The following is a 26,328-nucleotide window of genomic DNA, read 5'->3' on the forward strand; positions in this document are numbered from 1 at the left end:
CTATATGTATAGAAAGAGAAAGAAGTAAAGCTATAGAGATTAATAAAATAATAAGAATCAAACTGTCAAAATCCGATGTCTTTTTTTCATTAATGCTCTTATAATTTTTCAATGCAGGAATTTCTAAGAGCACCTGTTTATTTGCTCTTAGCCCCCCCCCGAAAATAAGTAGTGGAATAGTAAAATACACTGATATTTTCTTAGATTTTAAAGAAAACAATATCATTATGGCACAATTAATAAACTCGCGGCTTTCCTTACTCATGGCTATACACAAGCGGAAAATTACATGACAAAAACTTAGACGTCTGTAATTATGATTATCAAATAAACAAGTTTTTGTTTCACGTTTAGTTAATTAGTTCTATCATTATATCAAGTAAATTGTGAAATATTATTTATATCCGTAGCGTCAAATAAACTCTGGATCAAAAATACCCGAAGTTGCAAATAAAATAAGAAATTTTCTAAGTTAAAAAGATATTTTATTAAAAAAAGTAAACTATCTTGGGAACTATCGCAAATCATATTGTTTTAGTGAGAAAATATTCCTTTTATCCTAGCAAGCAATCGTATATACGTATATTCCAATGAAAGTGCGTGAAGGTGTTGTGATAACCTGAAACTTGCTTATTTTCCACAGATAGTCTCAGGTCCTCCATCTGTGGTTACTATGGAAAAATAAGAAATGTTAAGAATATTTATACAATTTATTCTTCTAATTTGAATTTAAATTTATTTAATAATTTTTAAATATATCTAAAACTGAGCAAGAGACTTGAAATGAATTATTAATGCAAAATATTATAAGAGAAAATTTTGCTTTAAAATATTAATAACTTTCCTCAAGACTTTGTGTAAAACAAACAATTAATTAATGTAAAAACTATGTATGCTAGCTAGACCTAAAAGAAAATCCTCTTTGAAACTATGGCTGAAATTGTAATGAAATGTGAATAAAAGTAATGGCTGATTATTTGTGTTATGTTTTTCTTTGATAAAGTTAATATATAAAATCATTTTTTTCTGATTAAAGTAATATATACATAATCATAACCCTTATTTTCTAAAAAATATTTAAAAAAATCTTACCTTTCTCGAAATCCTTTCAAATAAGAAAAACACCATAATTTTATCATTCAAACTTCTATTTATTTTTTTTCTAAATAAGTTTTTTTATACTGACACAAATGTATGATTCTGCACATATATATACATATTTTTTTCACATACAAAATTTTATTTTCAGATAAGGTTCTAACATAAAAAGTTCTTCAATATGCTAATAACCATACGGCAATGTGCTCAAGTCTTTTTGAATCACCCGTTTATCTAATACAAATCTGTAAATTTTTGTCTCGGGTTTATTCATCACCTTTCTTCTTTTCGCTTCTCGAGTGATTTTGGAGGGGTTATGAATAAAGATGTTTTCTTTTTCGTCCAGACTGCAGACCAAGCGTTTGATACTTTCAAAATTCAGCAACTGAGAATTGCGAAAGTTCAAGGAAAATCCTCTAACTTTGCAGCAGGTTTTCCTAGTTGCCGCCTGATAAGCATAGTTCTTGGGACCTCCTGAAAAAAAAATCATGAGAAAAAGAGATAATAGAAAAAAACATGCATTAAACATTTTTGGTACGCATTAAATAAAGAACCTTTTAAAGGTCCTTACCATCACGGTAAAAAAAAAGTTCGCTCTTTACAGGCAAAAGTTTTGTAAAGTTACAGAAATCAAAAAGTTACAGAAGAATTTCCTGTAATGGTAACAGGTTGAAAGCAAACTGTAGTGGTAACAGCTGATTTGCTTGTAGCATTACAGATAATGTTTCAGTAGCCGCGCGGAAGAATCACGTGACTGACTGGAAATTAGCCAATCAGGAGATAAGTGTTTGAAAGCTAGTAGCAGAAAAAAAACATGGCTGAATGCATGTTGGTTGTATAGCGCAGGTAAGTAAGAAAATGTTTACAATTACTACTTGAAATATTTTTTGTTCATTTTATGCAGATTATTCTCATGCACTTTGCACTGTTATATGTAGTGAGTAAGTATTTAAACGTTTAAGCTTTGCGATTAATTAATATCAGTGTTCGTAATGTCTAATGAGTTGAAAGAGTGCAAAATATTTATTCCAAATGCAGATCTAATAGTAGTATTTTGTCATTGTGCATCCGATAAATTACGCCTTAAATTGCCCGTATTATTATATAAAACTAATTATTCCAAAATTTAATCACTGTTTGTGGTATTTAATTGAAATGGTAATGTGGTTGTTGAAAACAAAACTAATCATGTTAGCGTTCTTTTCCAATTGTCTGACCAAAGAACGTTCGACATCTTTTTCCCGGCAGGCCTTGCGAGAAACGTTTATATAAACATTTAGAATGCGACACACCTGACTGCTGTTATTTTCTTCTTTTTCCTCCCGCTCACTGCTCTCTCCATGGGATTTATTCTGGCATTTTTCATCACCATGCCGATTCTGGAATTACATCAGGTTTACAGGGAAGTACTGCGAATGCAGTAGACCCCCTGTATAAATACTTCTGTATCAAAGTATCAAAAGAATGTAATGTATATATTTTTTGCTTACTAGGTTTAGTTTATTCTTTTTCTAAGATTACCTAATTAATTATACCTGATTTATAATTCAGTCTAATATGTTTATGTACGAGTGTGTTATGAAGTAAATTTACAAAAACTTGAACAACGCGGTCGAGAATCTCGTTTATTCCTTTAGTGTAATAATATTTTTTTCAGTGGTATTAATTTCTTACGAAAATAAATTCCAAAATGAAGTAATTATATTGATAAAAAATATGCCGTATCATACTTTTCGTAATGTTTTGTTTTAATAACTAGATGCAACTTAATTATTCCATATATTTTAATATACCAATATCAACAGGGGAAAAATGGAAATGACCTAAAATATTTTCTAACAATTCGTTAAACTAATTATAAAACAAAACTAAAATTTTGTGCATTATTTCCAAAAATATCATTTCATTAATATTTTATAAATGACAACATATATTATATTGTATATATAACTACCATTGCATACTTATAAGTTTTTAAACATTTAATGTAGAATTTATGTTGATTTTATTTTGCCCAGTTTTAATACAGTTTTGAAGTATGATAGTCTTGTTACTAGGATAGCATGAATCTGCTAATACAAGTTTAATACATTTCTTAAGAAATGTTTCTCTTATTCATGTAATATAATATATAAATCATAAAATAAGTTTTCTTAAAAATAAATTATTATTGTTTATTGGAATTTAAAACAATTCTGTATCTGTATGTTGTATTAAAAATAAAATAATAATGAATTTTTAATGAAGCATTGATTTTAGCATTAACAGTATATATATATATATATATATATATACACACACATGAATAAATGGAAATGCAAGCTACTTTTCCTTTTTCCTTACAAAACCGCCTATGAATATATACTTTCCTTTAGGCTGATAGCCTTTGCATGCTTTGCCATATTCTATCAATCCAAATGATACAAATATGCAGAAACGTTTACTTTCTTTGAAAGTTAATACCGGAAATAAAATTCAGTGCATTTGTAAACTACATTAGTTCTCTTATAGCTTGGCATTTAATTGCCCAATGATTTACTAGTCCAAACTAAGGCAGAATTCAGATATCGTTCAAATAAAAGAAAATTAATAAGGTCTGATTTTTAGACGTATATATGAAGATTTATTTTTTTTAATATTATTTTAAGTCAACCAAATTAATTTCAAATTATATTGATAAAAAGTATTCATGCCTTTCAGTAGCATTATTTTTGATATCTTAAATTAAATAACTGAATGCAATATTTCTTGTTAATAAAAGAAAAGCAAAGTTATGAAAGACTAGCGAAGTGGATTTGCAAGTTCTAATTACGAAAGGTCCCATGCTATTTTGTTATTAATTACGTTAGTTTACATAAGATTTAAAATTATGTAAGGTACAAAAACCTTCTGCATCTATTAATATACGCTGAAGTGAATGAAATTATGCCAGTGAAATTTTTTTAATCAAAAACAAATTTCTGTGGAAAATTAAAGTTATAAATTCTAAATGCAAACAAAGGAGTGAATTTGAAAGTTATCAAATAAGCCAAAGTGTTGGTCATTTTTTCAGTTTTGCAGAAGAATTTTTATACTTTGCAGAATGGGAATATGATGTTTGGTTTTGTTAGCATTAATTATTACAACTGAATTATTGCAACTTACATTGCAACACATAATTTAGCTTAAAATTTATTTGAACTTAATTTTCTAATTTATTTTGATCATGTATATTTCATGTGTCATAAGTCTGAAATGAACTTAATTCTCATCCTATTTATTTACACAATTTTTTTAAAGAAGAAAAAGTCACATTTGTTTTGCTTAGTTGCATACGAAGATACATGTCTATATATATAGAGAGAAAGAGGAGTTATGTTTACTTGCAGACTTTTTTCTCCTTTTATATTATAGTATGAAAATCAAGGGGGAAATTAAGCAATCAATTTAATTTTGAAGGATGTGATTACAATAAGATCATAACCAATCAAAAATATTCATGAATGAACTACTGGTAACTATCATCGTATTATTATTTAAAAGAAACCTACATTCCAATAAGAATGCTTAGTAACATAACCATTTAAGTTATCTGATAAAAGTAATTTTCATTCCTACTTCCCTATACCTTGAATTTCACTCTTAGTATTGCCCACTGCTACTTCCTAGACCTCAAAGCATTTAATGCATCTGGAACTGCAATTTGTGTCTTCTTCTACAGCATGCAAGTTATCACCATTTAGTTTGTACTGCCACGAGCAATGATCTTCAGAATTACCGTATTGCGTTGCATATTCCACCCCACCCAACTTTAGAACCAAATTCTGAAAAGTAAAAAAATATTTACATAATTTTCCCCCTTTTAATGCATTCAGAAAATGAATATCCCAAGATTTTAAAATGGATTTATCAACATAACGATTGTTTTCGTCATACTAACAAAGGCAAACTTTTGCACACTTAAGGCCCCGTTGAATCTTTCTTTTCTAACTGTTGAATATTATGTCAGCCTAATACAAACAATGATCTATGATAGTGAAAGCAAATACCAACTGCCATTCACTGTGCAATTTTGCCATATCAGCCGAATGTTCACCCTAGCAAGCATCAGACGACAACTTTCTCTAATTATTTATGTATGATCTGAGGCCTAAGGATTTGCAAGAACAACAATGAGAATGACAGAAGTTCAAATTATAAAGAAGAAATGAGATAACTTATTAGATGTTGCAATTATGTGTATTCTTATTGAAATAGAGGTTTCTTTTAAATAAATAATATTGTGATAGTAGTAGTTTATCCATGGTTACTTTTCATTTGTTATATTCCTACTGTGACTGTGTCCTTTGGAAATTAAATTATTTGTTTAATTTTTCCCTCTTAATTTTCGGATGATAAAATTAGTAAAAATAAGTGGGAATATGGCATCAAGAGCATTAGATATCCCCATTTTCTTGAAGCTGTTCACTATTATTGTTTCATCAATGATAGGCCATGCACCCAAAATCCACTAGCAAATCAGTTAGTAAGATGAAAATGACCACTATGCGGACAAAACATTTAGGGTAACTTGTTTTGTGAGTGCCTTAAGGAAGACAAACATTACCTAAATCATTAAAACATATTCAGAATCCTGTGCTAAAAGAAAGCTAAGGGGAAAATGTTGTCCGAGTCCCAGTGATTCTTTTGGACGAATATGTAATATTGTTTTAGAAATTTAAGGTAATAAATATAATATTTTTCAAATGCTAAAACAGTTCGAGAAATTTATTCAAGTTCTGAATTCTGAATATAAGTATACTGTATATTATATTTAATAACTATGGTGGCTTCATTTATGAAAATATTTGAATATTGGCTGTTTTTGTACAATGAACCTTCTCTAAGCTAGCTATACGTGATTCCTGAAAGTTTTGATCTTTAAATGATAGTGGGCATCCTAGAGAATTTTGTTTACTAATTAGTTATTTTATGAGAAATGCTGGTTAAATTTAAAAAGTGATTGACTGAGGTAGCTTGTCGTAATGAGACGGTTCACTGTAATCCAATTTTTTAAAGAATTTAAGCTGTTCTTAATTAATTAAGATATTATAAAGAAATATGATTAAAAGTGTTATATAAGCACATGTTTAAAACATCTATTAAAATAATTTTATAAGCCTTTTTAAGAGCATGATTATGATTTTAAAAGAAATGCTTTTTTCTTTATTTAGGAGACATGGTTTACAAAGAGGGGAAAAACCATTCATTTTTTCCAAGCAGTCGAAACGAATTTTTATGAAATGTTTATTAAATTATATTATGTTATTTTTTAATTAATTCTTTTTTTCAGGTTTTATGTAAAGTTTATGAATTAAGTAATAAATTATTTTTACTTCTGTATTTTAGTTAGCATATTATTTGCTTCATAGTGTTTCACAATAAAATTATAAATTCAATAAACTTCTTAATTAACATGCTGTAACATGTTTATTTCACAATTTTGTATGTGAATCTCGAAATTTATAATAACTAGGAATACTTTTTAGTATCACTTTCGAAATGGTAAATATTAAGCTTAGATTTATTACATATTATGTTTGTAAAAAATTATAGGTAAAATTAAAATGCATTAAATTTTAAGCTAAATTGAAGTATTAATTTTAGAAATAAATTTCTTAAAGGCATAATTGGATTAAGAATTTTAAGGGAAACAAGGCTTTAAAAATTAAGGTCAGTTGGCAAAGTTTTATGCTTATTCAAAAAGCATGACACTTAGGTTTTTAATGAAAGACTTCTATCTGTTAATTCAAAGGAAATTATTTGAAGGTAAGTAAAAAAGTTATGCATTATTTCAAACAATAGCAGACTGTTGACAAACACTGAGTGCAGATAAGAATAAAAAAAAATTAGTTAGACGTTGTAATTCAAGCGTATGAACAAAATTTTGAATTCCTTGTAGTAACAAAATGAAGTTCATTGCTATGTTGAATTCTTTAATTTACTGAAAATGTCATTTTTTAGAAGGAGAGAGTATATTTTTGAAATATGAAGAACAGCTGTTCTGAGTTCTTCATAGAAATATTTCACAAAATGTCTTTTACTGTAATAATATGATTATATCAACATGCAACACGTTTACTCATATAAGTTAAATCTAAAGCAACATGTGTCTATTTTAGCTAAAATTACTAAAAAGAAAGTTCTAGAACATATCTTAATAACTGACACTAAAACATGCAAATAAAACATACTATTTTTTTCAGCTATTTTACAGGGCAAATATAAGGAGTAGCATATCAATTTGAACTTTTAAATTAATCAAAATGATAATATGAAAGGCCTTTCAATAATATCAGATATAAGTTTCTCTTCATAAAACAAAAATACTCTGCAACAGACTAATGTTACTTTTTGAAAAAAAGAATATTGCTGTTGAATTAATGCTATTCTGAGGTCAAATTGACTAATTTAAAAAGCCAAACTATTATGCTTCACTTGCATATATCTGTATAATGATATACACTTGCAGATATTGTTTTACTCAAAACATCTTGATTTCAATATATTTTATTATAATAAGCATCATTTTAGACAAAAAAAAAATGCATTACTTTTATAGACATATCCTTTAGTATTATTATCTATGAAAAATATATTTTACACACATAATTACTTAGTGGGATATTAGAAGGAAATAATCTGAAACCTTTACAATACAACCATTGGAATTTTACGTAAGAAAAGTATCTTCTACTCACATAATAACTTGCTATAATAATACAAGCAAATAACCTGTAACGGTTACAGATATATCTTAGATAGAGATTTTACATGAGAAAAACATGTTCTTTTTACATAATTATTTGCTGTAATATTACACTCAAATAATCTGTAACCATTACAGATATATTGTTTGGAATTTAAATGAGAAAAATATGTTCTACTTACATAACTATATACTGTGATATTACAAGAAAAAGATCTGTAATCCGGAAGATAAAGGCAAAACTCTTGTAATGTTACAAAGAAAACACCTGTTTCTGTTACTCAAATAACCCATGGCATCCCAGTTTCCATGAGTTTTCTTAGTTACCTTACAGATTTTTTTTTTTTTTTTACAGTGCAGAGACGAAGGTTTTGATGACATCTCCATCCAGTTCATCCGTAAACTCTCCAAGAAAATTTCCTAACGGGGGATCATTTCTTCCATTCGAGGCATATATTATGCAGTCTGTGTCATGATACAGTACGTCCCTACCCAGTTTTTCCATTTCACTATACAGCTTGAGACGAGCCCAAGCTGTTGTGAACGTAGCTAGGAAAATGTTGGTAGAGGCATGCTGCGGCAGAAACTCTTTCGCAGACTCCCAGCAAATGGCAGCCACTTCAGGTGTGGGAAGAAAGACATCTTCGATCTGAAAATAGAAGAGTCATGAGTTAACAGCTCAAAATACATTGAGTTTACAGATTAATAATATCGGTAAGGAAACTTATTTTTTTGGTAGGATCAGCCATCATCTTATTAAATTCTGGCACCGTATGCACATAGCTAAGCTGTCCTTTGTTGACGTTCATACGCCATCTGAAAAAAAAAATTCAACATAAATGACAAAGAATTAAAAATAAAAATGTTTACAAAAAATTAGGTATAAAAGAAATCATCTTACCTGCCTCAAAAGATATTCAGGGCCAACTTGGCGACGCCCAGGTTTCTTGAAAATCTTTCCTGCGTCTAACTTGACACCCTCTCTTTCTTCATACTGGCGAATATACCCCAATTTATCATCCGATGTCACACAATTTGTTGGCCATCCACTACTTTCCTGCTTGATCTTAAGAAACAAATCAATGTATGATCTGAACAGGGAAGTAGAGGATGTCGGGAAATGGTACACTTCATAAATCTAGAAAAAAGTAATAAATTTCAGTTATGACAAAAGATTTTAAATAATAATAATAATAAATTTGAGTTATGACAAAAGATTAAAAAAAACTTTGAATACTTACATGTGTGACGCGGTATCCTTTCTTTTTCGCCAGCTTGACTTCCTCCGATACTCATGTTCCGACAAGAGCTCGCTCGTCGTCTGTGTGGGTACACGAAGCTTGCATTTGATGAAGGGCACGGGTTCGACACAGGGTGAACTTGAGTTTTTTCCGGCATCGGTACGGAAGTACCGGAAGATAAAGGTTCCGTGGAGGAATCACACGACATTGAACGAGTCCAAAGTAGTTTTCTAGATCTCCGAAGCTTTCCGTGATGATTTCCGGATGCCCCACGGGGTAGATGCAGTACTTGTTCACCTGTGAAATAAAACAAAAAGTCAAAAAAACACATCATAAAAACATACATAAAAATCAGAAGACACATCATCCATGAAAAGGTTTTAAAATGATAAAAAAGTACAAACCCATGGATAGAGGGATCAGTATCAGTAGTGGGCACAGCCCGACCCGCCTAACCAAACAAGTTGGTCTTATGGTCATAACAGGCCATGCCCATTTCAACAAATGAAGAAATGAAACATAAAATAATAATTATAAGCATAAAAGTGAAGAAAAGGAACAATTACAAACATTTAGAGACACTAAAGACAAAACTTAGGAGCAGACACTAAAGACAAAAAGTGAATAACAAACACAAACAATGATAACAACAAATTATTAAAATATACCAATTAGTAATGGCAATAAAATGCAAATATCATACACTGATTCCGTCAATAAATTTCATCACAGATTTACATAATTGTGCGAAATCTTTATAATATAAAAAGGGGTTTTCAAAATCAATATTTTTATTGTTTCTTAAGCCATCAAAGTAGGGACAGATCTCGTGGAAATGCTTAGCATCACCAAACAGATCACATAGTTTACATTTATCGTCATTCTGTATCTTAAACCTACCGAAGTATTCCGGGAAACGCCCATGTCCGGTTAGAAACTGGTTAACTTCAAAATCATTAAAGATATTTTTTTTTTTTTCCTAATCAGTTCTAAATGTTTCAAATAGCGACATTTCCTTTTAGAAGAATTCCATTGTAACTGCCATTGCTTAAAATAAAACGAATAAATAACTTTAGTTGCTATTTTTTTTTAACTCTGAACATAAGGCGTCCCCGTAACACTCTCTATGGCAGCCTCTTTTGCGAGCACATCCGCTCTCTCATTACCGTATATTCCGATATGGGCTTTAACCCAACCAAACTTAATATTAAAGGATAAGGATAGTTTTTGGAAAAGATCTTTAATATCGATAATCAGACCATTATTATTTTCTGCATTATAAAGTGCATTTAAACAAGACATGCAATCTGTAAAAATACAGAAGTTAGAATTTCTTGCAAAATTACTTTTCAATATCCATTTAAGGGCATAGAGGACGGCGATGAGCTCGGCTTGATAAAGAGTTATATTTTTCAAGGCCCAATTTATAGTGATAGATCTCAGTATCAAAATAATATACAACAAAAGCAGAACCCACCCCGCCCTCATAACCCGATCCATCAGTAAAAATTTGGTATTCCGTTAAACAAGGATCATAAATATTATAATTGATAGAAATACGGTTTGCCGGATGGATCACATGTAAATTAAAGACAGAAAATGAGTCAGCAAAAACTGGTATTTCATCATAATTAAATAAGTCCAAAATATTGTTTCTTAATATAGTTTTATCATAATAAAACTTGTAGATTATCGAGAGAGGCGGAGTGCCCGCCAGGACGCAAAGCATCTCACTCGAGACTGTGTGGAAACAACGGGTGAGCGCGCGAAGCCAGCTCCGCTAAATGGAATTGAGTTTCGTACGTAAGTGTAGTAACTCCCCTGCCCTGCGACCCCAAGCCGTAATTCCATACATAACAATGGGTATAAAAACATTATTATAAAGAAGTCTTAAAACATCGTTTCTTTTATTCAAAATATTGGATCGGTAATTTCTTTTGTAAATATTTAAAATTAAATCAGTTCGTTTTTGAACATAATTAAGATGATAATTAAAATCGAGTTTTGAATCCAAATAAACACCTAAATATTTAAATTCTTGATTGATTTTCAAAATTTCACCGTTAAATCTTAATCTAGGGGGCCGAGTGGGGCGACCGGACTTAAGAAAGAATAAAAATTTAGTTTTGGCTTTTGCTCCTCAGAGCACCATTGATTAAAAATTTTCATAACGTTATTAAATTTATTTTCAACTTTTGCTAATGATTCAGCTGTAATTAGGAAAACCAAATCGTCCGCATAATCGACCCTCGAATCAAAGTCTGTCTTTAAAAATTTATCGATTATCACCCCCCAGAACAGTGGAGCACTACAAGATCCTTGTGAACAACCCTTGAAGATACTTCTTTTAATTTCAATCATGTTATTCGGTTTAGATTATAATCCTATCATTGAAAAAATCCCTAATGAGTCCGAAACTATTTGAGCTAATACCAATATTACACAATGAGGAAAGAAGAGAAGGCCAAGAAACGGCGTCAAAGGCACCGGAAATATCGATGGAGACCACCGCGACGTGCAAATTATGTTTATTATATCTTATGAAATCAACCACCCGGTAGAGAGTGCCCTCTGTTGACCTACCAGGGACAAAACCAAACTGTCTTTCTGAAATTAAGTTATTAATAAATAAATGGTGATAAATCCTTTTTGTAATCAACTTATCAAGAGTTTTAGCAAAAACTTTCAGTAAACAAATCGGTCGAAAACGATTCTCTTCCTTCGGTATCAAAATAATCTTAGCCATTTTCCAAGCGTTAGGAAATGTGTGTAATTCTAAACATTTATTAAACAGTGTTAAAAGAAAACCAGGGAAGAAATCAAAAATATTTTAATAAAAGTCTGGGTGATCCTGTCGAGACCCGGTGCACTCCTTAATCGAATCGCGGAAATAACAGAAACGACTTCGGACCTGGTGAACTGTATTTCTTCATAGCCAGCATAATCATCAAAGCAAATTGTGTCATCACAAAAAACCAAAATCAAGAGCATTATCCAATATATTTTCGTAATAATGTTGAGGATTCAATAAATCACTTGCCGAGTAAAAAATATTTTTTTTTTTTACTCTTATTAGTAGCATTTTTAAAAGGTTTATCATAATAATTTTTAATTTTTTGAAGTTGAATGTATTTAAACTCACGTTTAGATTTACGAATTAGTTTTCTGTATAATGCAAGTTCTCTTTTGTATTCAATTTTTCTCTTAATTCTTTCATCGCAATTAAGGTCCCTGACCTGAGATCTGGACCTCAGAGCACGGACTCTCCTATGAGTACGAGCCAGTCCGTCATTCCACCAAGTGGCTAAAGATTTATTTTTCTTCAATAAAGATTCTAGATTTTAAAAGTTTTTTCATATTTGAAGTCAAAAACTCTTCCAGATCAAAAACAAAGTTATTTAAGTCTTTTTTAGAGTCAATATTTCCGAGAAGATATTCAAATTTCCTAATTTCTTTTTTCAGTTTATTACAAAAGGAGCGAATTCGCCTGCTATCAGCCGAAATAACATAGTCATCAGAACTCAAAATTTCAATTTTTCTAATATCAATCAAAATAAAACGATGCTCTCTGTGTAATTCTTAATGAAGAATATCAAACTGATTCAAGGAGAAGAATCCGATTACAAGATCGGTCCACACCTGCCCAACCGAGGACACAAATGTAGGAGGGGAATCCGGCGCATTAAAAAGAATCAAGTTCATTTGAGTTATAAAATTAAGAGTTAACGGTCCCCGGGAATTGTTCAATCTAGCGCCCCATATAAAAATTTTTGCATTAAAATCACCACAAATTATAAAATTATCAAAAAGACTAACAATCCCTTCCAGTTTCAATAAGTGTGGGTTAAGGTCCTCGGCGGGCGAGAAGTAGACCGAAATTACACCAAGATCAATCCCCTCGCCGTAAATACTTACTGCCACTATAGTATCCTCCACATGGGCTACCAAAAAATTAATAGAGCTATTTTGAAAAAGAATGGCGGCTCTTCCCCCCTCCTTGTTAACTGCTCTCCAGTTTTCCGGTAGAAAAGCAGGGATGCTCCGAACCAAATAAGGCTCCTGGATTAATAAAATATCAATCTTACTTTGAATTAAATTTTCGACCATCGGGAGCTGACACGCAGCGGTTCTACAGTGTTTAAGATTAATGTTAAGAATATACATCAATTAAATTAAAATGAGGGAGTCCATCCACTCATAAAAAATAAAACCATGTTATATTAGTGTAAAATATAAATAATCCCTAACTCATGGATAGAGGGATGTGAAATACACATATTTAGCGCTCCCTCGAGGAACAATTTGAGGGCATTGGTCCGTCCTCCGAAAAATGACTCGCGAGGATTGAGCCGGTCTCTCAGATGGTGTTGAACCAGGAAAGCTTGGAGATCTGAATTTTCCTCTTTTTCTCTCTGAAACTCATGCTCCCACATTTCTATGACGTGGAAACCCTGGGCTCGAAGTTTTCATGTGGTGCCCTCTGTTTTCTCCCTCAACGTTGCCATGGAAACCCCTTTTAGCGGATGAATAACATCCCCGTCATAGCATGAAACAACCCTAAAATAATACAAATATATTATTAGGGTTCCACATGTAAATTAACATTAAAAGTGTAAAATCATTAACCCCCCCGAGCGTTACGGCTTTTTCAGGAAACGGCATGAAAAATAATCGTGTGTACTCATCTGGTTTGTCGCAAAAACGGCAAGTATTTTGACTCAAACTACTTCAAAAGCGGGCCCCCCCTTACCTTGTGGATAAAATTAAGCTAATTCTCTCCTCCGTTGAATTTAACGAGTAAAATTAGTTTTTCTCCCTATGGTATCTTTGTCACAGGTTTGGTTGCTAAAATGTTATTTTATCTCCTATTTGACTACATTATAGTTTGCATACTAACACATGTGTTGTATATTGCTCGTACCTTAATCAAGATATGTGCCGAATAAGAAAGTTAGTAAATATGCATCAGTAATAGAAACTTCGTAAAATGCTTTAAATTTCCAGTTTCTTTAAGGAATTGCTTCGATGATGGTGAAAAATTTATCTTGCATTCTTTACAGTTATTTTCTTAGAAAATACTTTTTAATATACAAAGGGAATTTGTGAGAATTTTTGCCCTCATGTTCTAATTATTCGAATACCTATGCCTCATGTTCAAATTATTTTAATATTAAGTTTATATTTAGTTTTCAAATATTTTAAGTTTATTCCAGATTAAAGTATTAGATTTAAATAATTCTTTAGATTGCATCATAAATTTATTAGAAGTTAGTTATTTATGACATTGTTTTGATTTGTGAGAAATAAGTAAAGTATTGTAATCCAGGGCTTAAATTCTAAAATTAGAAGTGCCGGAGCCCTATGGAAGACCGTCAGCAAAGAGGCTCAAAAGCGAATAAATAAATAAAGTAATTATTAAACTCATCAATAATTTTAAAATTAAACAGTTAATTATTATCAAATTAATTAATAGCTATTTAATTAATGTTTATAAATTGTTGTTTAATAAATAATTATTATATAATTAATTAATTATAATTTAATTGATAATTATTAAATAATTCACTATTATTTATTGAAATAAATAAAGATTGAAGTAATTAAATAATTAAAATTAAATAAAATGTAAAGCGATACATTGAAATTTAACAAGCGATTTTTAATATAATTTTATTGTTAAAGTAAAATTTTCGAGATAAACTTTCTACTGAAATTGTTATTCAATTGCATAAAAGAAGCGCCGCAACTTTCTTATTCAGGGCTCCGGTGCGTTCCGGCTAGAGTTATGTTTTATAACAAAAACTAAGAAAACCGGAGCCGAGATCTAGTGGCTCTCGCCCAATCTGAGTTCTGATCGTAGGGGGGGGGAGTTCTTTTATCATCACAAAAATTAAATATACTTAAAGTATAGCTGATGAAAATCCAGGGCAAAACAGAATGAGGGTATGAGTGGAAGGAAACAAAAAATGAGGGGAATCTTGGTGAGAGAGAACGTTTTCTTTGACCGCTGCTCTCTGCTGATATAATTATAGCCTTCAAGCAGATGTGTGTCAGAGGTAAAATGACTCCTGAATCTGACTCCTAAGGATGAATGTAAAGTTGCTGTTTACGCTTTTCCCCCCTCCCATTAGTGGATACTGTGGGAAAGACGATGTATAGGATGTGCTTGAGCAGTTTATCTCAGTATTTCACTCTTATTGTACTCGCTGTCACTTAACGCAAATTTAAGAACACAAATTTTCCTTCCTGCGAGGATAACTAACTGCAAGCATCGATAACAATACACTAGATACGATGGCATGGCGAGAAATTTACGCTTTCCTAAACAAACTTCCCCAAATTTATCGCTTTTCTTAGAGGGAAAGGTTTCCGCCTGTGAGTGAGGCAATTTTACTTTAACGTGTCATGTTCTCATGAGTTCGTATTTCTAGGGGAATAGAGTATTGCAAAGTCTGCTTATTGTTAAACTAAAACGTTAGGAATTCTAATTTTTTTTCCTTTTAAATTGTGGTTCAGTTTTATAAAAAGAAGTACCGGAGCTCATCTTATTTAGGGCTCCGATGCGCTGCGGCCAAGGAGGTTAGAATACATGGAGATGCCCTGCGCACAGTCCAAGTGAAGCCAAAAAGTGGGGAAAAGCATGCCCTTAGTAGTCGTGGCTTTAGAAAGATTGACGAGCTCTTCAGCCAATGAGGCAGAACCTAGCCACACCCAGTTTCGTAAATTAAAGACCGTGGATTCTTCGCGCGCTTTTTCCTTCACTTTTTCCCGCCATTTCATTTTATTTCTACATTTTCTATCATCTTGTAGAGGGCTGCGATATTGTTCCGAGAAGCAATTTTTATTCCTGCCAAAATGGTAAATTCCTGCGTCGCTTTCGGCTGTACAAATAGAAGAATAGCAGGATCCGGTATTACATTTCACAGGTAAATATTCTTTTAACATATATACTATCATTTATTTAATTATACTTTGCTCAAAGTTAGATAAAAATTTGCTGTGCATGTTTAAAACATATCCAAGGAAACGGCTGCAAGTGCTGATAATTGTATCAATTCTAATGATTATCAGGATATGCAGAGGGAAAATATATGTACAAAGGGACTGATTCCATTAAAATGAGTTGAATGAGAAATGCATTATGTAATTACATGCTGTCATTAATGAATGCTAGCAATAAAGGTATTGTGAAAATAAATAAATAAATACTCAAACCATTAATTGATTATATTTTAGTTATTCTAAATATATACAGGTATAATTCTCAATTTTCCATGTTAGAAATATTACTTACGTTTTGAAAAATATTAAATTGCATGAACAATGATAAAAAATAATATTTAAATTCTGCATTGTTATTTTTAAAACTCCCACAAATTTCACCCCAAATTAAATCCTGTTATTAAATATTTACTTGAACAGAAAATAAAATTAAATACATAAAATATGACTTGTAATATAATATGATCACACCTTTAAAATAACGCGTTTTCTTTTCCACGATGAGCTGACCACTCCCCCTTCCCTTGTTTACTTACCGTTTTGCTTTTACAACTCAGTTAATTACGAGTATAATACTCAAACCATTAATTGAAGAGAAATCTGAGAATTATAGATGTTTCATCGCGCACGTCACACCGAGAAAATACTCAAACTCTTTTCTGACGGCTTTTCAAACGCACATTTCAATTATTCTACTTATTTATGCATGTTAAAAAAACATTCTTTTATATGGAAATGAAATTCGAAATGTAGACATTATTTCAATGTAACCATTCAGTACCTTATAACCCTCTCACGTCTTCACGTAAGAAATCAGAAAACACACTCAAAACTTCAAACAAGCTGACGTTTAACCTCACTTGACATAGTAAGGGAAGCGTTTTCTTGCCCTCACGAGGCGTGGCTTATTTGCTTCCCCCGGCTTCACTCTCCTCGTATTGCGACAGCAGAGACGCCATCTCCATGTATTCTAACCTCCTTGGCTCCAGCTAATATTGTAATTTATCTTAAACATTGAAAAGTACCGGAGCTGGGCTCTGGCGGGCTCCGGCGCAACTTAAGCACTGTTGTAATCGCGAAAAATTTCGATTTTTCATATTTCAAAGGAAATTTCCATTTTGATTAGTTCCATCATGATGCTTATTTAAGCGTATGTCGCATAACTTCACCATAAAATGCTGAAATTTTATATTTGGAACTTATGACTAGTTTTAGCACAACGTGTGTCCGTACGTATGTATTCATGTATATCGCATAACTCAAAAACGGTAAACCGTAAAATGTTGAAAGTTTCTGTATGCGATTGCTATAACATCTAGTTGTGCACCTCCCTTTTTATTACAATCGGCAGTTCCAAATGGTCATTTTGAAATGGAAGAGCCTATTTCATTTTCAAACGAAATAGGTTTAAAAAAGTTTAGCAAAAAATGTGTTTAATATATTTGGTGTACAAGAAAGTCATGTGATGTCCGCGTCAGATTTTTTAAGATGTTTCAAAATAAATAAATATATGGTTTGAATATCAAACGATCTCAAATACATGAGCTTTATTTGTTTGTAAATATTTTACAGGAAAGATAAGAAGTAATCTAAATAGCATATCTTGAAGAGAAACACATTAAATACACTTTTTTTAAAGCAAAATTTAAAGAATAACATTAAATTTTCTTTAAATACCTTTTGTAAAATATTATATATGAAACCAGATATTGTTTTCAGAAAGACAATTCGTAGAGTGGTTAGGTTTTTTTGATGCTAAGGACGTGAAAATGAGCTATGCCCTCGCCGGGATTCGAACCTGGACCTCTCGAATACGCGCTGAGAGTGCTACCATTACACCACGAAGGATGCAGTGAGGAGATAGAAAATACCTTATATACTCCGCCTTTTAAAGGCCAACTGGAGATTAGGAGACCAAACTGCCAAATCCTTGTGGTGAAGAATCATCATCCATCTCCCTTTTTTTTAGTTCGGACGACACTGTAGAACATTAGGTTGTTTGTGGAGAAGACGCATAAAAAATGAGCAAAGCCCTAGCCGGGACTCGAACCTTGGACCTCTCGAATATACGCCGAATGCACTACATTACACCACGAAGGCATGGGCATGCAGAAAGAAGGGAGAAAATACCTTATAACTTTAAGGAGGAAAGTATTGTTTTAAAATGAATATCGCACAATAATTTCCGTCTTAAATTGTCTTTCTGAAAAATAGTTTTTGTAATATTCATTCTATAGTTCATCTAAAGCAATATTTCTATACATAAATTTGATATTCTTAAAGTTATGTTATCTAAATGTATTTATAAGCAGTCAGTTAAAACACAATATAACTACTGCACAAGATCTACGTAAAGATCCATTTCTATCGTCTATTTCCATATATTCTATTATTCGTTTCTGTCTATTCTATGATCAGCCAAAATAGAGTTATAATTATCCTCTTGAATATTTGAATGGGTAAAATATGTCAATATGGCATATGCGAACAAGTAAAATTATCTTATTACTATAAGGGATGTTGAATGTGAAACTTCCTTTAAAAAAGCGGCGAAACATATGACAGTTTTAGGTTTAGTTTAGTTTATTTGATTACGGCAAAGTAAGAAAGTGTTGTCTTACTAATGAAAGTATATATATTGTGGAGAACTTCCTAAGGGAAATTGGCTGGTATTGAACCATAGAAGGAAAATCATCGAAGCTTCCATGCAGTCAACCTGTTTGCCAGAACTTGAGTCTGGGTCGAACTACCAGTGTTCAACGATATTACCGCTCGACCATTGGCTAGCCCATATCTATTTAGGAAAATGTGACTTAGCGTGCTATGTTAAATTTTTAAATCTTTGTGACATGCAAATTATTTAGCCGATGCAATGTAATAGCAAAATATTTAATGACTCGATTCTTGCAGTTTTCTACGAAACTGGGTTTTCTGATGGCCGACTGGATAAGACCACAAAATCTGGTCCTTCGATACGGATGCAAATCATGGCGTACAGCCTGGCTACATAGGAACTTTTTAGGATTTCTCTGTGTGAAATACAATTATGAGCCAAGTTTCCTTTCAGAATCTTCCACGAAAGCATTCCACTTCTTAGTCAGATGATTCAAGAATGTTTCATCGTTTTCAATTAAAACAAACAAGCTTTTTAGGAAGTACGACGTAAAGTATACATTAATCATTAATTTTTTCCAAAATATTCTTATTAAAAATCTATTTAACAATGATTATATTGTTTATATATCCTAGTAAATTATGAATATTTTTTTAGTTTTTTTTATCTCTGTTTCTGTGTATTATAAAAATTCAAGCATTCAGAATTTAGCACAAAAACAAAATCTTTCCGTAGTAACAAATATAACGTTTGCAATCGAAATTATGTAAGAAAAATACAATATTTCTTTACAGCAACAGTATGCTTTGGCTAATTTGACTAATGTAAAGCATTCTAGGGCTATCTGCCTAAAAGTAGGGATGCTTTCGTTGGAGGACTTTTTAAGAATTCAGGATTAGTATTCCATTATTTCAATGCTAAGACACCTCCTGAGATCTTTGTTATAAATATTAAGATTTTAAAGCCTTAAATCATAGTAAATGCAGTTTCTGAAACTTATTATATTCATACAACTGCTTTGCAGTTGAAGAACACTTTCTATTTTGAAATTTCTTGCTGTAGGACTAGTGTAAAGGTTAAATTTCATAAATTAGTGTATGTAGATAAAATGATTTATATAGCATCTAGATATAATACGAAATTTTTTGGATTAAAAAGGTGACGATCGGTTTAAAATCAACAAGTTAAAAAATAATCGAACATAATATCCATTTGGAAATACATTCCATATAATTTTCGAAGTTGAGATGTCTAACAAATCATATAATGCTGTCGTGCTGGTACATTTATAAAGACTTACCCTTTTTTGCCTTGCGTCCCCTGGTGGTGCAAGTAGTAGCAGGTCCAATTAGTAAACTGAAAGATCTATGATTCAAATTTCAGTCTTTAAGAGAGGAGAATATATCCCCCATAACACAAGACATCCTCAAGATATCCTATTTAAGTCGCAATGTCCCGGGAAGCAGTTAGGATATCCTGAGGATGTTGATTCTCGGTGTGCGGAAAAAATGTCACCCGGAAAAAAGGGAAACGGAAAGAATATCCCCGGAAAATAAGAAACGGAAAAAATGTCACCTGGAAAATAAGGAACGGAGAAAAAAGGAACTCTAAAATCTCGCCAAAAATAATGTCGCCAATCGGAGTTGGGGAAACCTGCCAAGTTGTAATTTAACTGGCAGGGTCTCTTGAGGGAGGTTTTAAGGGTAAGACATTGAGCTGGCTGCAGCCGAGCAAGGTCATTTCGATGGTCGCCACTTTTTCAGATGGCCCAGACTTTCCTTTTACTATCGATAGGCAGACTGTTGTCATCGGTAATGAAATGGCCGTTGTTTATCGATTGCGAAGGTTTTAATGTTTTGGATTTGTGTATGAACTTTGTCAGAAGGAAAATGAATATCGCAAAACCTTGCAATTTAAAGGAATACTTTACAGACACGAAGTAGAAACTGTTAAAAAAATTTGCTTACTACTATAGAAAATCATAATCATTCGATGATAAGAGTATGTTATGTATGATACGAGTTATGAAAGTAAATGTAAAGATAATGTATGTATGTATGTGAAGTAAAATAAAATCCTCTAGAACGCAAATGCTTTATTTGGTTATCTAGTTGAAAGTTTGGCCATTTGTTCTATTTTTCTTAAGTACTTATCAACATAAATTTTTATTAATTTTATTGCCTAAGATCTAGTTGATGTTTCGAGATCCGTTCCAAGTTAAAAAAAAAAAAAAAAAATGTTTATAGACGTTCGTATTCATTAATTTTGTTGCATAACGTGTAATAGAGTACTGTTTGATTTTTATTTGGTTTCATTGTCAGCTATTGCAAGCTTTTTTTTTTTTTTTTTTTTTTTAATAGCTGTTGCTGTACAAAACCTTCCATACTATATTAAACATTAAACAGGGTATACTGTTTTAGATTTGAAAATTTTTATTGTTTCTTCAGAAACTCAACAATTGCCTCAATGACTACTGTATTTTTCATCTTGTCTTATTGTATAATTGCAATCTGTTGATTTGAAATATAATAATTTAACAGTCAGTGTGTAAAGAAAATTCATTCTTTAGTTTTATCACGAACAATGTTTTTCAAAATAATCTTATAATTAAACACAACCAATTCAAAAAAATATTCTGTTTTAAGTTAATAGCTCACCATAAAATTACACGCATTGAAATATCAGGAAGTTATAATAATGAAGATATTGACAGTTTTGGAAAACAGGAAAGTTTTCTGAAGTGTATTTATTTCTTCAGTGATGTATAAGTCAATGCTACTTAGCTTGTATAATATTACATTACTGTCTATTTTGACTGGCACCAGTAGACTAGTAGATAAGATAGCTGAACACAGGATGTTTGATCCGGGTACAAATACTGGTGAATGGGATAGCTGCATAGGAATTTTCCTGTTTCTCCTCATGTATTATGTGAATACAAGTCAATTTCTCATAGAAATACCTTTTCAAAGGCATCCCTTTACCTAAGGTACATAGCTCTTACTATACGTTACCTTGCTTTGTGTAACTTAGCATAGCCATCAACACCTTAATAATTTTAATACAAAATGACAAAAAAAAATTTTTTTTGCTACCATATTACCATAACAAATTTCGCAGAATGCACCAGACTGTGTCAACCATGTATATGTGCATATAACAATTCTTCAGTTTTTAATAAGCAGCATCACCATGTTTGTATGTTTTTTTTTTTTTTTTTTCCTTTTTTTGTGTGTATTTGTCCAAGTTACAATGATTTTTATAACTCATTTTTATTTTTATAACAAATCATTTATAAACAAATCATACTTTTTTAAATGTGAAATTAATTTTAAAATGTGCACTTGTAGAATTTGTCTGCAATGGATGAAATAGTAGTATGAATAAAATTATAAAGTTACAGAAGAATGGAATTTGCTATGTTAGTTGAATTTAAATTACCCAGAATCTTTCTCCCTTCGCTTTTGCTATACCACCAAAAGAAAACCAATTATGAAAAGCATCCTGCAAACAAAAACTTACTTGTAACAAGGTTTATTGATTGATTGGTAAAGACTTTAATGGCATATTTGTTACCAAATGAATCTAAAGCAAACCAGTATGAAGGGTAGTTTTACAGGTTAACTTGTTTTCAAATTAGCAACTCTGTAAAAGGGATCATCTAGCTGTACTGACACTGCATGTTCTTTCTCATATCTAGTTATTTGGTTGTAACAGGCAATTAAGATAAAAACACTTTTAACACTGCTTAATTTTTATGTATGATAGCCCAGTTACATGAGTAAAAGATTTTTTCACTACTTTTTTTACACTGTAAACTTGGTTTAGAAAGTTATTTACGAAGATTTTAGGATGTTGCATAGAAATATCATATGGAACAACTACAGTCAAATGTATTCTTTCAGAAGAGAGTATATCCTCTTACTGAATCTTTTCCTGCACTTATTGTTTGATTTAATATTTCCAGTATAGTGGAATGACCATCATGAAAACATAGCTCTTTCTTGTAGCTCTTTCTATATAATTCCATTCAAATATTCACACTTTTATTTTTGTAAGTTAATGCAGAATACAATACATATTTACATCTATTTCTGATACATCCAATTTTAAGAAATAATCATGGAGTCTATACTGTTACATAGAAGATGCTAAAAAAATACTTAACAGGGAGTTTAACATTATTCATGGAACAAAGGAGCTGAGGTTTATTGCACTTTTAACAATATGTTAAAACTCATACAAGCATTTATTTCTTTTATTATAGATGTAAATCAATGACCAGTTCCTAAAGTATTGAAAGATAAAAGTCAAGGAAAAAATTCTCAGTTCATAATGCCAAAGTATTTTGTTAATAATGATAAAATTCAATTAAAAAAGATTACTCATGTTATTATGTAGAATTGATGCTAAAATTCTATATTAGAAACATGTATCGATTGATTGTGTTAGGTAGAATTAAAGAATAAACAGTCGGGCGGAAATTTATTAAATGCATAAAACATAACAAAAGCCAGCGCTGTATTTATTCATCCATTGTGGCTTTTCTATCTAACATATAACATTATCTATCATTGTGGCTTTTCTATCTAACTGTCTTCAAATATGTGAAATCAGAAAAAACTCTAAAATTGCAATTTTTTCCAGAGAAGCATTTCCATCCTCAGAAAAATAAATGTTAAAAAAGCATTGAAATACAAAATTTGTGGATTTTATGCAGAAAGTGAAAAGAAAATCATTATTTCATTATAATTTTAATCATAAAAACAGATACAGATCTGCTTAATATTATTTTTTGTAACAATAACAATAGAATAAAAAATATTTCTTTAAATATGTCCAGTGATATTAAAAGTAGTTTTAAATTTTGATTTTGACTTGCAGATGCCCAGAGGAGCTGCATGAGATCTAAAATTTCTTTGAAACATAGTTTGAAAACCATCAAACTACTTGCAAACTTCAAATTATGTGAAAAAAAGAAATGTAGATGTAAACAGCAGTGATTAAAAAGTTTTAATCACCAAAATATTTTCATTCCATCAGATTGTTTATTTTGAAAATAACACTGTAGAGACATTAGGATTTTTTTTTTTTTTTTTTTTTTATGAAGCTGAGAGACATGAAAAACGAGCAATGCCCTCCCCGCGACCCGAACCATGGACCTCTCGAATATGTGCTGAGTGTGCTGATCATGTAGACATGCTACGAAGGCAAGAGAAATACCTTATAACACAATCCGATAATAAGATCACAAATAGAAGATAAGAATTTTTTTCTTCTGGAAAATTTTTAAAAAATATTCATATTGCGTATATACAAGCCTATACCATAAATTGTGCCATACATAAAATTCTTGGATTATCTAATGAAAAAAAAAAGTAATAAATGTAAATATTTCAATAAATGAATGGATAAAAAATGGCCTTAAATAACCAATAGAGAAAATAATTCCAACAAAAAAATTATTATTGAAACATTATTATGATTGGTACTGTTCTCTGTCTATACATTTTGAATCTGAAATAAGGCATTCAGCACGGCATGCATATTGGGTGTAAGGAAAGAGAAGAAACTGGAGAGTTTGGTTAAATGATAAAAACCAAATCTTTAATACCACTATTGACAGAGAGAGACCAAAATGCAAATAAGAAGCAAATTTCCTTAAAAGCTAACAATGAAGAGGGATTAAAATTAGACTCAATGATTAAAACCACGGAATTTTTATTGATATAAAATCAAATGAAGTGGTGTCTCCCCCCCCCCCCACAAGTATAATTTTTCGATGTGGAGAAATGGAAAACTTGATTTTTTTAACTAGCAATCGTAGGCAATGCAGAATTTATGAATTTTTTTTTCTTTGAACATAATTTTGTGCTTTTCAGTACAAAATTTAGGACACGCATCTCTGCTGTTTGGAGGAAACTTAAAATAGAACTCTGTGAGCATAATTTAAAAAAAATACAGATCACTAAAATAAATAAAACTTTAGATTCTTTTCTTGTGTTCTAACATATGTAATTATTACTTCACTAGATTCTAATATTTATTTTATAATCATGTATTATTACTACTTAGGCAACAATACAGACATATATAAATTTTCACTATTTTTTACTGTCATTACATGCACAATTGCTGTTTTTTATGAACAAGAGAACAAGAGAACAAAGCATATCAATACTTTTGTATCAGCAATATGAGTAAGTTTTTGTTTATTAAGACTTTTAAAGTTCTCACGATGAATTAATTGGAATAATGGAAATAATTGACTGTAGCATAGAGATTTATTCGTATTGCGTCCAGTCTCGTATACAGCAAGAAAAAAAAAATTAAATATGAAGAGCGGTCCTTATCAATTCCGCAAGATTTTCCATATACAATCTAATCTTACCACAATTCCACATAAAACGTAAACAAAGTATCGAGACTTCGTAATCGATTACAAAGTGCAAAGCTATCGGCTATTCGTCATCGATGGGGAAAGGAAAGTCTGGGCCATCTGAAAAGCGGCAACCCATTTCGATAGCAGGTTCTTCCAACTTGCCTGCGGAAAAATCGTATGTTCTTCACCGCGTTAGCTTCACCCTTTAAGGCCCGTTTCCACTACTGCGTGTGCGTTGCGGTGCGTATGCGTTTCTCCAATCAGCGAGCGAATTCACTTTGCTTGACATCTGCAATCCGGTCGGTGTGCGGTGACGGATGACATACGGATGGAGTTCAACAATGTTCAACTTCTATCCGTATGTCTGCGGTTGCGTTGGGGTCACGTGGTGAAAAAGGAGCAATCAGGTGCAGTGACTAAAAATTAATGGCGGCAGAAGTAGCGATGAACGCTCGCTAATAGGGAAAGAATGTTTTGCTAAAAAATACTTATTTCTGAATTAACATTATAGCGAGAAATCTGCGTGCTGAAAATGACAGCAATCAGCTGAATTTAGTTTAAAATGATAAGAAAAACAAGATAACTGCAACTACAGTACTTGTTCATTCAAGAAAATCAGCGGCAAAAATTATCATTCCAAGTCCATGAAATAGCAAAATTTGTTCTGATAATCATTTTTTAGTTCTGCATACTCATTTAGCTTTAATGAAAATGAATGTCTGACTATATCAAACTGCTATAGCAAATTAGATATGATTAAAAGATTTGCTATTTTTTTCTTTTGAAACAGGTAAAAACTAAAAACGTTAATTATAAATTAAATTTGATAGCCTTTTAAATACTCCAGTTCATTGAAGAGTATGTTAAATTTGTATTTCCCTTTATAAATATATCTTTTTGGATAACATATATTTGTAAGCACATGAAATATATTTTTAGGAGCCCGTTTAACTTCAATCGGAACGCCACTTTAGAAGATAATGATTTTTCCAAAAAATGTACTAGAAGCTGAAGAACAAACTTTGGTGAATTTTTCAGACAATAGCAAAGTGAAATAGGACCAAAAAACTTAAGTTTTAAGAATTGATTTACTTGATGATGTATATAACCCAAAATATGCATGTGACTTACGTGTAATCCTAGCTTAGTGGTAAAGCTGATGGTAACGATGTCCACTTTTTGGAGTCGTGAGTTCGAATCCCATACGCTTTTTGCACCATGTCTGCAACTTTCTTACCTTTTTATTCCAATTTGATCTATATTC

General features: G+C 31.3%; 2 long non-coding RNA genes across 3 annotated transcripts in view; one reads left to right on the forward strand and one right to left on the reverse strand.

Moving 5' to 3' along the window:
* The window catches only part of LOC146994429 (uncharacterized), a 26,899-nt gene extending 18,584 nt beyond the window's left edge, over positions 1-8,315 (forward strand). The window contains exon 3 of the long non-coding RNA XR_015044150.1: positions 8,181-8,315. This is a non-coding gene — a long non-coding RNA (uncharacterized LOC146994429). The remainder of the gene's footprint in view (positions 1-8,180) is intronic.
* On the reverse strand, positions 1,131-25,997 carry LOC146994430 (uncharacterized). Of its 2 annotated transcripts, none has more exons than XR_015044152.1 (5): positions 24,864-25,997; positions 9,067-9,363; positions 8,727-8,963; positions 8,008-8,641; positions 1,131-1,572 (listed from the first exon to the last, which is right to left on the reverse strand). It is a non-coding gene; the product is annotated as an uncharacterized LOC146994430 (long non-coding RNA). The 2 variants fall into 2 exon arrangements; XR_015044151.1 differs by having other exon boundaries at positions 19,983-25,137.
* Positions 25,998-26,328: the final 331 nt, after the last annotated feature.

Source organism: Stegodyphus dumicola, chromosome 11 (assembly GCF_044657685.1).
Source record: "Stegodyphus dumicola isolate Sdum_Otavi_A_Nest chromosome 11, ASM4465768v1".
NCBI lineage: Eukaryota > Metazoa > Arthropoda > Arachnida > Araneae > Eresidae > Stegodyphus > Stegodyphus dumicola.